A 14302-nucleotide genomic window follows, 5' to 3' on the forward strand; every position below is an offset into this window, starting at 1 on the left:
GAAGATCAAGTCAAGATGTATTAGGCTCTTGCACACAACTCCCATCTCCTTGCAATTACATTATTTGCCATCTGCCTCTCGTTTTCCTCTCCCCCACTTCACAAAAATTTGCGTTATTTCCGTTTGTTGTTTTCTTGCTGGAATTGTTGTTTGCATGATCATTATGTCTTGCATTACTACTCCTCCTTTATCACAATATTTTGAAGTCTTGTACTTCAAACAGAGACAAGGAGAAAATTTGAAAGATGTTTGGTATAGGTTGATGGAATCATATTGTGTTTGCAATTTAAAAGGAGATGCACAGATTTTGCTCCGCAATTTTTACATAGGATTAAACATGCATTAGAGACAACTTCTAGATTTTGCCGCTAAAGGAAATTTTGTTGACATTGATGCTAATGCCGCTTATGAAATAATAGAAGTGATTTTGGGGGTTCCGCCACTCAAAAAGGGATTTACTTTTACACAAGAAAGAGCTCAAGCATTAGACAAATTGGGTGATCTAAAGGAATTTTTTATTGAATTGCAAAAATCTTATGAACCTCTCAAACATACCAGTGGAAACCTTAATCGCACGAATACTTTGATTACCTTATGTAATAAGCTGTTGGATATTATGGATCTTAAGATGGTCTCTTTTCCTGAGAATATTGGAAAACGTGAAGAGCCACCTGTGTTTGAGAAAGCTCTTACAAAGATAGCAAAAACCAAAGATGGCAATACTTGAATCTATGTTATATGCATAGCTAGGGGCATAAAACGATATCGCTTGTTGGGAGGCAACCCATTGAATAAATTTTATTTTTTCTTTTGCTTTCTATTCTTGAGTGTTTGAACAACTATGCTACTATTATAATTGTGTCTTTTATGTTTAATTTATTTTTGTGCCAAGTAAAGCCTTTGGGATCATGTTGGGTGTTATTTGCTTTAATCCTGTTGAAAAACAAAACATTTGAGTCTAGTAGAAAAAATCATAAAAATCACATAAGCTTCAAAGGTGTCTGAATGTTTTACACAAGATTTATATACAAATTCCCTACGTTGTCCTAATGTTTTAGAATTTTTGGAGTTACAGAAGTATGGGTAAAATTCGAGGCTTTACATACTGTTATGTTTTTGACAGATTCTATTTTCTTTGTGTTATGTGCTTGTTTTGATGATTCTATGGTTTGTATCGGGGGGGGGGGCACAATCTATGGTAAAGTTAGAATATAATAGGTATACTGCAAAAACAAAATTGGAATAGGTTTTTAACAACACCTAAAGTAAAGTTTGGTTTTCTTATACCAACGGATCTCACAAAAGTTTTGTTGAGTTTTGTGTGATTGAAGTTTTCATGTTTTGGGTGAGATCACGATGGATGAAGGAATAAGGAGTGATAAAATCCTAAGCTTGGGGATGCCCCATGGCACCTCATGGTAATATCCAAGGAGTACCAAGCAACTAAGCTTGGGGATGCCCCGGAAGGCATCCCCTCTTTCTTCTAACAACCATCGGTAATTTTACTTCGAGCTATATTTTTATTCGTCACATATCATGAGTTTTGCTTGGAGAGTCTTGTATCATTTGTGTCGTTGCTTTCTTTGCTGGTTAGTTTTTCATAATAAACCTTTCAGGACACACCTATTTGAGAGAGCCAAATTATGCTATGATTTATTAGAATCACTCTTTATGCTTGACTTAATTTTTTTAAAGCCATGGAATTTCTCTAGTGCTTCACTTATATCTTTTTGAGCACGGTGGTGCTGTTATTTTTAAGAAATTTGCCCTCATGATTCACTTAGATTATTTTGAGAGTTAGTATAAATTTTGAATAAACCCTCTCTTGCTTCACTTATATTATTTTGAGAGTTGAAAATTTTACAGAAACTTGTGCTCTTGTTCTTCACTTATAATTGTTTGAGCGCTTGTTATTTGCAATGGCAATTTGCATTAAACGAAATTAGTACCAAAGTGATAGATATCCAGGAAGGATATAATAAAAACTTTCATGAAGATCATTGGATATTAAACTTGATTATCTACAATAGTTTTGCGATATGAAGATAGTGATATGTTTGTTATGTTGATGAGTAATTATGCTTTAGTTAGAATATTGGTGTTAAGGTTTGTGACTCCCTATGCATACCCATGAAGTAAATAATTATGCTATGAAATTATATCCTACTTGTGTTGCATTATTTGGTGTTAGTTATGTTTAATGTTCACTTATGATGATTGTCGTTCCTTGGTTGGGCGCTTCTCAATCTATTTGCTAGCCTTCACTTGTACTAAGCGGGAATACTGCTTGTGCATCCAAATCCTAAACCCAAAGTTGTGCCAAATGAGTCCACGATACCTACCTATATGCGGTATTTCAACACCGTTCTAAGTAAATTTGCAAGTGCCAATTCTAATGTTCAAAATAAATTCCTGTTCTGTGTGCCCGTATCGCTCATGAAGCAGCGAGGGGTGGACGGTATCTTCCATGTTAAATAGGTTATTCTCAAGATGAGTATTTATTCACTTGTCATTGCACGAGAGTATGGCGGTAATAGGGATGCCGAGTCCCAAAATGCAAAGAAAATCTATTTTATGGTGTCAAATAAAAAATTCCTTGGGAAGTGTTGGTCTGGACGATACCTGTGGATGCAGCTAGCCGTGGAATGTGAAAGAATGGTGGAAAAAAGAATTAACTTTATTTTTAGTTTGGGAACTACCTATATTTTTTTATCATGGAGGATATTGGAAACTCCTAGTCGTTTTCGTTGACAGGAAAAGCATACCACCCAAAATATTCTATCTCTAAATTTTTCACTGTGAGCTTTGGCACCTCTACAAATCCCTCCTTCCCTCTATGAAGTGCCTATCTATTTAATTTATGCAATTTTTATTTTGAATTTGAGTCTCCACCTTCTCTTACAAAGCACCAACTAAGGAACACCATTATCATACTTGAGCATTGGATGTAGTTAATATTTGGGTGTGTTGCATGAATGGATCAATGATGGAGCATGATGGGCTAGGGATAGCGTTCTTTAGCGTCGATATTTTGAAAGACTTGGTTGCTTGTTGATATGCTTGAGTATTGAAATTTTCATGTCAAACTATAGACTATTGTTTTGAATCATCTACAAGTCCATATGTCCATGCTAAAAGGAAAATGAATATGATGAACATGTGAGGCAGCATTCCACATCAAAAAATCTGTTTTTATCATTACCTACTCAAGCAGGAGCAGGAATTAAGCTTGGGGATGCTGATACATCTCCAACGTATCTATAATTTTTGATTGTTCCATGCTGTTATATTATCATTCTTGGATGTTTTATGATCATTTTGTTGCAACTTTATATCATTTTTGGGACTAACTTATTGACATAGTGCTTAGTGCTAGTTGCTGTTTTTTCCTTCGCAGAAAATCAATATCAGATGAAGTCCAAATGGCATGAAACTTTTGCGGAGATTTGTTTTGGACCAGAAGGAAACTTGGAAGCCAAGGATGATCACCAGAGAAGGCTGAGGCAACCCACTAGGCACTAGGGCGCGCCGAGGGCTGATAACCCACAAGTATAGGGGATAAATTGTAGCCTTTCTCGATAAGTAAGAGTGTCGAACCCAACGAGGAGCTAAAGGTAGGAAAAATAATCCCTCAAGTTCTATCGACCGCCGATACAACTCTACGCACACTTTATGTTCGCTTTACCTAGAACAAGAATGGAACTAGAAGTACTTTGTAGGAGTGATAGGATAGGCTTGCAAGAAAAGAAAGAACACGTAAATAAGAACTAGGGGCTGGTTAGATAAAGAAACAATTACGCTAGTTTAACGAGTGTGGAAAAGTGGTGGTAGGAGTTGCGGAATTGTCCCTAAGCAATTGACTACGTTACTAGACCGATAGCAAGTTTTATGTGGGAGAGGCCAATGCTAGCATGTCATCCCTTACTTGGAATTCTATGCACTTATGATTGGAACTATTAGCAAGCATCCGCAACTACTAACGTTCATTAAGGTAAAACCCAACCATAGCAATAAGATATATTGGTCCCCCTTCAATCCTGTATGCATCAATTTCTATGCTAGGCTGAATCTTCTGTCATCCTTTCCCTCCAATACGTAGTCCTATTAACATACTACTAACCCTATGGTGTGATCCACGCGCGCGCTCATATTATGGGAACCAAAGGTCAACAACATAACCACAAGCAAATTAAACCAATCATAGCAATTCATCAATCACCGATAGGACAACGAAAATCTACTCAGACATCATAGGATGGCAACACATCATTGGATAATAATATGAAGCATAAGGCACCATGTTCAAGTAGAGGGTACAGCGGGTTGCGGGAGAGTGGACCGCTGAATATAGATGGGGGAAGGTGATGGAGGTGTTGGTGAAGATGACGGAGGTGTTGGTGTAGATCGCCGTCACACGATGATGTCCAGGGCGGCGTTCCGGCGCCGCCGGGACAGAGGGGGAGAGAGCCCCCCTTCTTCTTCTTCTTCTTCTTCTTCTTCTTCTTCTTCTTCTTCTTCTTCCTTGACCTCCTCCCTAGATGGGAGAAGGGTTTCCCCTCTGGTCCATGGTCTCCATGGCGGCGGAGGGGCGAGATCCCCTCCGAGATTGGATCTCTCTTTGTGTGTCCCTCTGTTTCTGCGCTCCCAGATTCTACCTTTCACCGTTTCTTAAATTCCCGGAGATCCGTAACTTTGATTGGTCTGAAATCTTAACACGATTTTCTTCCGTATATTAGCTATCTTGCAGCGAAAGATGGGCCCCAACCACCTTAGGGATTGGTCACAAGCCTGCCAGCCGCGCCCTAGGGGTGGGGCCGCGCCTCCTGGGCTTGTGACCTCCTCGGGCATCGTTTCGCGTAGATTCTTCTTCCCAAAAACCATAAATATTCAAAAAAAAATCCCCATTGGTTTTTTTATTGCGTTTGGACTTCATTTGGTATGGATAATCTGAGAAACAAAAAACATGCAACAAACAGGAACTGGCACTGGGCACTGGATCAATATGTTAGTCCCAAAAATAGTATACAAAGTTGCCAAAAGTATATGAAAGTTGTAGAATATTTGGCATGAAACAATCAAAAATTATAGATACGACGGAGACGTATCAACATCCCCAAGCTTAATTCCTGCTCGTCCTCGAGTAGGTAAATGATAAAAAAGATAATTTTTGATGTGGAATGCTACCTAGCGTAATCTTGATCATATAATATAATCATGGCATGAATACTAAAACACGAGTGATTCGAAGCAATAGTCTATCATTTGACATAAAGACAATAATATTTCAAGCATATTAACAAAGCAATCATGTCTTATCAAAATATCATGACCAAAGAAAGTCATCCCTACAAAATCATATAGTCTGGCTATGCTCCATCTTCCCCACACAACGTATTTAAATCATGCACAACCCCGGTTTTAGCCAAGCAATTGTTTCATACTTTAGTGTTCTCAAACTTTTTCAACTTTCACGCAATACATGAGCATGAGCCATGAACATAACACTATAGGTGGAATAGAATATGGTCGTTGTGGAGAAGACAAAAATGAGGAGATAGTCTCACATCAACTAGGCGTATCAACGGGCTATGGAGATGCCCATCAATAGATATAAATGTGAGTGAGTAGGGATTGCCATGCAACAGATGCACAAGAGCTATAAGTGTATGAAAAGTTCAAAAAGAAGCTAGTGGGTGTGCATCCAACTCGCTTGCTCACGAAGGCCTAGGCAATTTGAGGAAGCCCATCATTGGAATATACAAGCCAAGTTCTATAATGAAAATTTCCCACTAGTATATGAAAATCACAACATAGGAGACTCTCTATCATGAAGATCATGGCGCTACTTTGAAGCACAAGTGTGGTAAAGGATAGTAGCATTGTCCCTTCTCTCTTTTCTCTCATTTTTTGGTGGGCTTCTTTGGCCTCTTTTATTTTTTATTTGGGCTTCATTGGCCTCTTTTATTACTTCCTCACATGGGACAATGCTCTAATAATGATGATCATCACACTTTTATTTACTTACAACTCGATAGTTAGAACAAAATATGACTCTATATGAATGCCTCCGGCGCTGTACCGGGATGTGCAATGATCTAGCGTAGGAATGACATCAAAAGACGGACAAGCCATGAAAACATCATGCTAGCTATCTTACGATCATGCAAAGCAATATGACAATGATGGTGCGTGTCATAATAAACGGAACGATGGAAGTTGCATGGCAATATATCTCGGAATGGCTATGGAAATGTCATAATAGGTAGGTATGGTGGATGTTTTGAGGAAGGGTATATGGTGGGTGTAATGCACCGGCGAAACTTGCGCGGTACTAGAGAGGCTAGCAATGGTGGAAGGGTGAGAGTGCGTATAATCCATGGACTCAACATTAGTCATTAAGAACTCACATACTGATTGCAAAAGTCTATTTAGTCATCGAAACAAGGTACTACACGCATGATCCTAAGGGAAGGGTTGGTAGGATTTAACCATCGCTCGATCCCGACTTCCACAGAAAGGATGACAATCAATAAATAAGTCATGCTCCGACTTCGTCACATAACGGTTCACCATACGTGCATGCTACGGGAATCACAAACCTTAACACAAGTATTTCTACGAATACAAAATTACTCCCTAGCATGAATCTAATATCACATCTTCATGTTGCAAAACTATTGCAAGGAATCAAACATATCATATTCAGTGGTCTACAAGTTTTATGTAGGATTTTATGACTAACCATGTGAATGACCAACTCGTGTTAACTCTCTAAATAGGTATAAGTGAAGCATGAGAGTTTAATTATTTCTACAAAATATATGCCCCGATCTAAAAAATATAAGTGAAGCAAAAGAGCATTCTACAAATGGTGGTTTTCTATGTGTAGGGAAACAGGCAATCCAAACTTCAAATGATATAAGTGAAGCACATGAAGCATTCTATAAAGCCATACTCAAAAGATATAAGTGAAGTGCAAAGAGCATTCTATAAATCAACCAAGGACTATATCATACCAGCATGGTGCATAAAAGAAAAAGGAAAAATAAACACAAAAGACGCTCCAAGCATTTGCACATATCATGTGACGAATAAAAATATAGCTCCGAGTAAAATTACTGATAGATTGTAGACGAAAGAGGGGATGCCTTCCGGGGTATCCCCAAGCTTAGATGCTTGAGTCTTCCTTCAATATTACCTTGGGGTGCCTTGGGCATCCTCAAGCTTAGGCTCTTGCCTCTCCTTATTCCTTCATCCATCGTGGTCTCACCCAAAACTTGAAAACTTCAATCACACAAAACTCAACAAAACCTTTGTGAGATCCATTAGTATAATAAAGTAAATCACCACTTTAAGTACTGTTGTGAACTCATTCCAAATTCATATTAGCATTATATCTACTGTAATCCAACTTCACCATCGTTCATACCCCCCGATACTACCCGTAGATTCATCAAAATAAGAGAACAATGCATAGAAAACAGAATCTGTCAAAAACAGAACAGTCTGTAGTAATCTGAACTTATACCATACTTATGATTCTCCAAAAATTCTGAAATTTTTTGACAATTAGGGAAATTTTCATATCAAACAGAATCAAAAATAATCAACTCAAAATCTATTTATTTATAGGAACTAAAAATAATTTCGTGAGCACAAAGTATTTGTCTTTTTCAGCATGATCAAACAACTATCACCCAAACTAATCATAAAGGCTTTACTTGGCATATTATTTTTATAATAAAATGGAATTGTACAAGGGGATAATTATTTTTGCGAGAAACTTCCATGAAAAAGTCTACATTGTTTCCATGAGCATGAACACAAGTGTTCAAGGTCGACCCTCACTTCCGCAATGCATCACCTTTCAATCGCTTCTCTTTTTGAAAAAGTTTTAAGTTCCCCTCTATATTTTTTTTGTTTTTAAACTATATAAAAGCACTCAACAGAAATAAATGACTCTCTAAAACTTACGGGTTGTCTCCCAGGCAGCGCTTTCTTTAAAGCCATTAAGCTAGGCATAAAGTGCTCAAGTAATGGATCCACCCGGATCACAAGGTATATCAAAGCCAATTTTAATTAACAATGATTTGTAGTTTAGTAGTGAGCACAAGGTAATATATATCATTCAATGACGAAGTCTAACTATCTTCCTATGCATTGGCATGTCATAAAAGTACAATTCATGCACATCAAGTAAAGGCCAATACATAGCATAAGGAGTTTCTTGCAATTTTATCGTATTGGAAACATAGAGAGGTGGAGATGTAGTTCCTCTCTCATAATAATTGCAAGTAGGAGCAGCAAGCACATGCATATTATATTCATCAAAATCATCATGTGTAATAGTAGAAGGCAACCCATCTATGTAATCCCTAATAAGAGCAAACTTCTCCGATATAGTGTAGTTGGGAGAGTTCAAAAAGATAATAGAACTATCATAAGTGGGTGCGATAGCAACAATTTCATGTTTAACATAAGGAACTATAGCAAGTTCATATTCATAAGCATCATTCATATTGACATCATGGCCACAAGCATAGCAAGCATCGAGTTCATCAAAAAGGGATATTTCAAACGAATCCAAGGGATCATAGCAATCAACATAGCATTCATCCTTCGGTAAGAACGAAGGGAAATTAAACAATGTATGAGTTGAAGAGTTACTCTCATTAGAAGGTGGGCACGGGTAGCTAGTACGCTCTTCCTCCTTTTGTTCTTCACTCTCCTCGTCATCTTTTTCATCTAATGAGCTCACAGTTTCAGCATTTTCTTCTTCCATAGTTTCCTGCAAAATATTAGTCTCTTCTTGGGCAGCGAAGAATTTCTCCATAAATCGATAAATATGGGCATTATATTCATAATTAGTATAACAATAATGAAGCATAACCAAGTTTTCAGATCGGTAAGCAGCATCATCATTATCATCACACCTTTTGAACAGAGCTTCAATTTCATAAACACCCATAAAAGCAACAAACTCTTCTATTTGTTCCACATCATAGTAATCATATATACCATTAGCATAAGAAGCCAAGGTTTCATTAGCATTAAATTTACAAGAAAAGGGAAGGTGTTTAGCCTTCATCCTAGAGCAACAAGTAATACCATATCTCGAGCATAGCTCCCAAGCATACCATTTCAACATATGAATTTGATCCCATAATAGTTTCCCTTTTTGAGTCAATCGATAATCCCTAAAGTATTCATGTTGATCCAACGTGTATCCCATTATATAATTTAACGGGGTTTTCTCACGATTACTAAAGAAGTGCATACTATTTTCCACATAACCAGCATCGAGGGTTTTAGGAGGTTCCCCATCTCCATGAGTAGCAAGTACACCTAATTTTTTTGGTATTTCGTGTTCCATATCCATGACTAAAGATAGAGAACAACTTAGAACAACAAGTAAATCTACTTAGTGATAAAGCAAACAAGCACACACGAGAATATTCACCCGACGCTATTGCTCCCCGGCAACGGCGCCAGAAAAAGGTCTTGATAACCCACAAGTATAGGGGATCAATTGTAGCCTTTCTCGATAAGTAAGAGTGTCGAACCCAACGAGGAGCTAAAGGTAGGACAAATATTCCTTCAAGTTCAATCGACCACCGATACAACTCTACGCACACTTTACGTTCACTTTACCTAGAACAAGAATGAAACTAGAAGTACTTTGTAGGAGTGATAGGATAGGCTTGCAAGAAAAGAAAGAACACATAAATAAGAACTAGGGGCTGGTTAGATAAAGAAACAATTACGTTAGTTTAACGAGTGTGGAAAAGTGGTGGTAGGAGTTGCGGAATTGTCCCTAAGCAATTGACTACGTTACTAGACCGATAACAAATTTTATGTGGGAGAGGCCACTGCTAGCATGTCATCCCTTACTTGGAATTCTATGCACTTATGATTGAAACTATTAGAAAGCATTTGCAACTACTAACGTTCATTAAGGTAAAACCCAACCATAGCAATAAGATATATTGGTCCCCCTTCAATCCCGTATGCATCAATTTCTATGCTAGGCTGAAGCTTCTGTCACCCTTGCCCTCCAATACATAGTCCTATTAACATACTACTAACCCTATGGTGTGATCCACACGCGCGCTCATATGATGGGCACCAAAGGACAGGAACATAACCACAAGCAAATTAAACCAATCATAGCAATTCATCAATCACCGATAAGACAACGAAAATCTACTCACACATCATAGGATGGGAACACATCATTGGATAATAATTTGAAGCATAAAGCACCATGTTCAAGTAGCGGGTATAGTGGGTTGCGGGAGAGTGGACCGCTGAATATAGATGGAGGAAGGTGATGGAGGTGTTGGTGAAGATGACGGAGGTGTTGGTGTAGATCGCCGTCACACGATGATGTCTAGGGCGGCGTTCCGGCCCCGCCGGGAGAGAGGGGGAGAGAGCCCCCTTCTTCTTCTTCTTCTTCCTTGACCTCCTCCCTAGATGGGAGAAGGGTTTCCCCTCTGGTCCATGGTCTCCATGGCGGCGGAGGGGCGAAATCCCCTCCGAGATTGGATCCCTCTCTGTGTGTCCTTCTGTTTCTGCGCAACCAGATTCTGCCTTTCACCGTTTCTTAAATTCCCGGAGACCTGTAACTCCGATTGGACTGAAATTTTAACACGATTTTCTTCCGGATATTAGCTATCTTGCAGCGAAGGAAGGGCCCAAACCTCCTTAGGGATTGGTCACAAGCCTGCCAGCCGCGCCCTAGGGGTGGGGCCGCGCCTCCTGGGCTTGTGACCTCCTCGGGCATCGTTTCACGTAGATTCTTCTTCCCAAAAATCATAAATATTCCAAAAAAAAATCCCCGTAGGTTTTTTATTGCGTTTGGACTTCGTTTGGTATGGATAATCTACGAAACAAAAAACATGCAACAAATAAGAACTGACAGTGGGCACTGGATCAATATGTTAGTCCCAAAAATAGTATAATAAGTTGCCAAAAGTATATGAAAGTTGTAGAATATTGGCATGAAACAATAAAAAATTATAGATACGACGGAGACGTATCAAGGGCCCCTGGCACAGCCTGGTGTCTAGTGGGGACCTCCGGCGCCTCCTCCATTGCCTCTGAGCTCTATAAATACCCCAATATTCCAGAAACCCTAGAGGAGTCGATGCAAAATCGTTTCATCCGCCGCAAGTTATAAAAGTCACAAAATCCAATCTAGGGTCCGTTCCGGAAAGGAACACGATCACAGAGGGGTTCATCATCCTCATTGGTGCTCCTCTGATGATGCGTGAGTATTTCATATCAGAACTACGGGTCAGTAGGAAGTAGCTAGATGGCTTTCTCTCTCATTTTGCTTGTCAATACAATTGTCTCTTGGAGATCTATTTGGTGTAACTCTTTCTATCGCGGTGTGTTTTTTGGGATCCGATGAATTGTGAGTTTATGATCAGATCTATGAAATTATATTGATGCTTGATTATTATAGCCTCGTATTTCTTCTCCGATATTTGGCTTTTGTGTGGCCAACTTGATCTTTTATTTTGCAATGGGAAGAGGTGCTTTGTGATGGGTTCGATCTTGTGGTGATCAATCTTAGTGACAGAAAGAGACATGACAGACATGTATCGTTGCTATCAAGGATAAAATGATGGGGTCTATTCCTACATGAATATATCTTGTCTACATCATGTCATCGTTCTTAAGGCATTACTCCGTTTCTCCATGAAATCAAAACACTAGATCCATGCTGGATAGCGGTCGACGTGTGGAGTAATAGAACTATATGCAGGCAGAAGTCGGTCTACTTGTCTTAGATGTTATGCCTATATACATGCTCATTGTCTTGAGTATCGTCATAATTATTCGCCGTTCTATCAATTGCCCAACAGTAATTTGCCTACCCACCGTTTGCTATTTTCTCGAGAGAAGCCACTAATGAAACCTACGACCCCCAAGTCTATTTCACATTATCTATTTGCAATCTCTACTTTGCTATTCGCGTTCCTAATTTATTTGCTCTTTTTTTTTCAAATCTATATTATCAAAAAACCTAAAAATTCCTTGCTGCGTTTTATTTGCTATCACTTCTATTTGCATCAATCAATCTATCTTTACTTTACCCACGAGGGATTGACAACCCCTACACATGTTGGGTTGCGAGGATTTGCTATTTGTATGCAGATACTGCTTACATAGTCTTGTGGATCTTCCTACTAGATTGATACCTTGGTTTCGTAACTGAGGGAAATACGTGTTGTCGCTGTGCTACATCACCCTTTAATCTGGGAGGGAAACCAACGCAAATTAACGGGTAGTCAATCACGACTGAAATGATGACAAACTTGAATATGCTTAATTCAAGAATTTTGCATGGGATTGTGTGCAAATTTGGTAGCTCTCTCATTTTTACAAAGCAATGGATCATGTTTCACATGTATTCCATACTCCTTAAGAGTTTGGGTCATCAATAACAATTGCACACCACAAGCTCCAATCACAATGTATTCTGCTTCAGTGGTAGATAGAGATAATGAGTTTTGTTTCTTGGAGGACCAAGATACAAGATATCTCCCAAGAAATTGACAGGTACCCGAAGTTGATTTTCTATCAACCTTATCTCTGGCATAGTCAGACTCGGATAGGCCATAAGGTAAAATGAACATCTCTTAGGATACCAAATGCCAAAGTTTGGTGTGTGTATCTCACAATTCTTTTCACGGCCTTAACATGACACTCTTTAGATGAAACTTGATATTGGGCACACATGCACACACTTAGCATGATGTGGGGACAAGAGGCACATAGATATAACAATGAACCAATCACCGATCGATAAATCTTTAGGTCAACCGGTTTGTTCTCCTTGGTGAGGTCAATATGTCCACTAGCAGGCATGTGAGTTTTCATACCTTTGGATTCTTGCATGTTGAACTTCTTGAAAAAGTCCTTGGTGTACCTGGTTTGTGAGAAAAATGTGACATTTCTTGTTTTCTTGATTTGTAAACCAAGGAAAAAAATTCAGCTCACATATCATAGACATCTCGTATTTCTCGGACATCAAGCTTCCAAATTTTGCACTAAAATGAGGGTTAGTAGATCCAAATATGATATCATCCACATAAATTTGGCACAAAAGTAATTCACCATGAACCCTTTTTTGTGAATAAAGTCACATCAATTTTATGAATTTCAGAACTTTTTATATACGGAACTTTGTTAAGAATTTATACCAAGCTCGAGGGGCTTGTTTAGGATCATAGAGAGGTTTGTGAAGTTTGTAGACGTGATTAGGTTTCTTAGGGTTTACAAACCTTGGGGGTTGTTTAACGGAGACTTCCTCCTCAATTTCACCATCCAACAAGGCACTATTAATGTCCATTTGTTAGAGAGTGATACCATGATGATTGGCATAAGCGAGTAGAATGCGATTGGGCTCAAGTCTAGCAACGAGGGCATATGTCTCACCATAGTCCATATTGTGTACTTGAGTGTAGCCTTGATCTACAAGGCGAGCCTTGTTGCTTACTACTTGTCCATCTTCATCTTGCTTGTTGCAAAATACCCATTTTGTTCCAATTATGTTGTGCTCGTCCTTGGGTTTCTCCACTATAGTCCAAACTTGATTCCTCTCGAAGTTGTGTAGCTCCTCGTGCATGGCATTTACCCAATCCAGGTCTTTGAGAGCTTCTTTCACCTTCATAGGCTCAGTAATAGAGATAAATGAGCAATGCTCACACAAGTTAGAGAAACGAGTTTTAAAGAGAGTGATTCTCCCCGATCTAATATCACCAAGTATTTGTTTAATGGGGTGATTCTTGTCCACTCTTGCTTGAAATCGAGATAGCTTCTGAGTTGTTAATGGTTGAGCTTCCTCCTCCTCATCATCATCTTTGTCACTGTTGAGGTTGTCATTCCCTTATGGAGGTGGTGACGGAGGTTGAGGTGGATCATCTTGATGTACTCTTTACTCCCTTGATCTTAGCGTGTACCACTTATGGATGCCTCCATGTCATTTTGTGGTTCACCTTGACGAGAAGTGGGGGCTTCCACTTGAGTTGATGAAGTACTTTCCTTCACCTCTATGGGACGAATCTTGCCTATGGACAAATCTTGAATTGCTTCCGAAGGATCTTTGTCTCCTAGATCAATTGGCAATTGTTCGACTTGCGAACCATTAGTCTCATCAATCTTCACATCTACCGTCTCTTCAACTTTTCGAGTGAAGTTGTTGTAGACATTATGAGTGTGAGAGTTTGATCCGCAACCAATTAGGAAGCCTTCATTTGATTTAGGAGAAAGTTTAGAATGACAATACTTATCA

The sequence above is a fragment of the Hordeum vulgare genome, chromosome 3H, assembly GCF_904849725.1.
Source record: "Hordeum vulgare subsp. vulgare chromosome 3H, MorexV3_pseudomolecules_assembly, whole genome shotgun sequence".
In the NCBI taxonomy this organism is placed as follows: Eukaryota; Viridiplantae; Streptophyta; class Magnoliopsida; order Poales; family Poaceae; genus Hordeum; species Hordeum vulgare.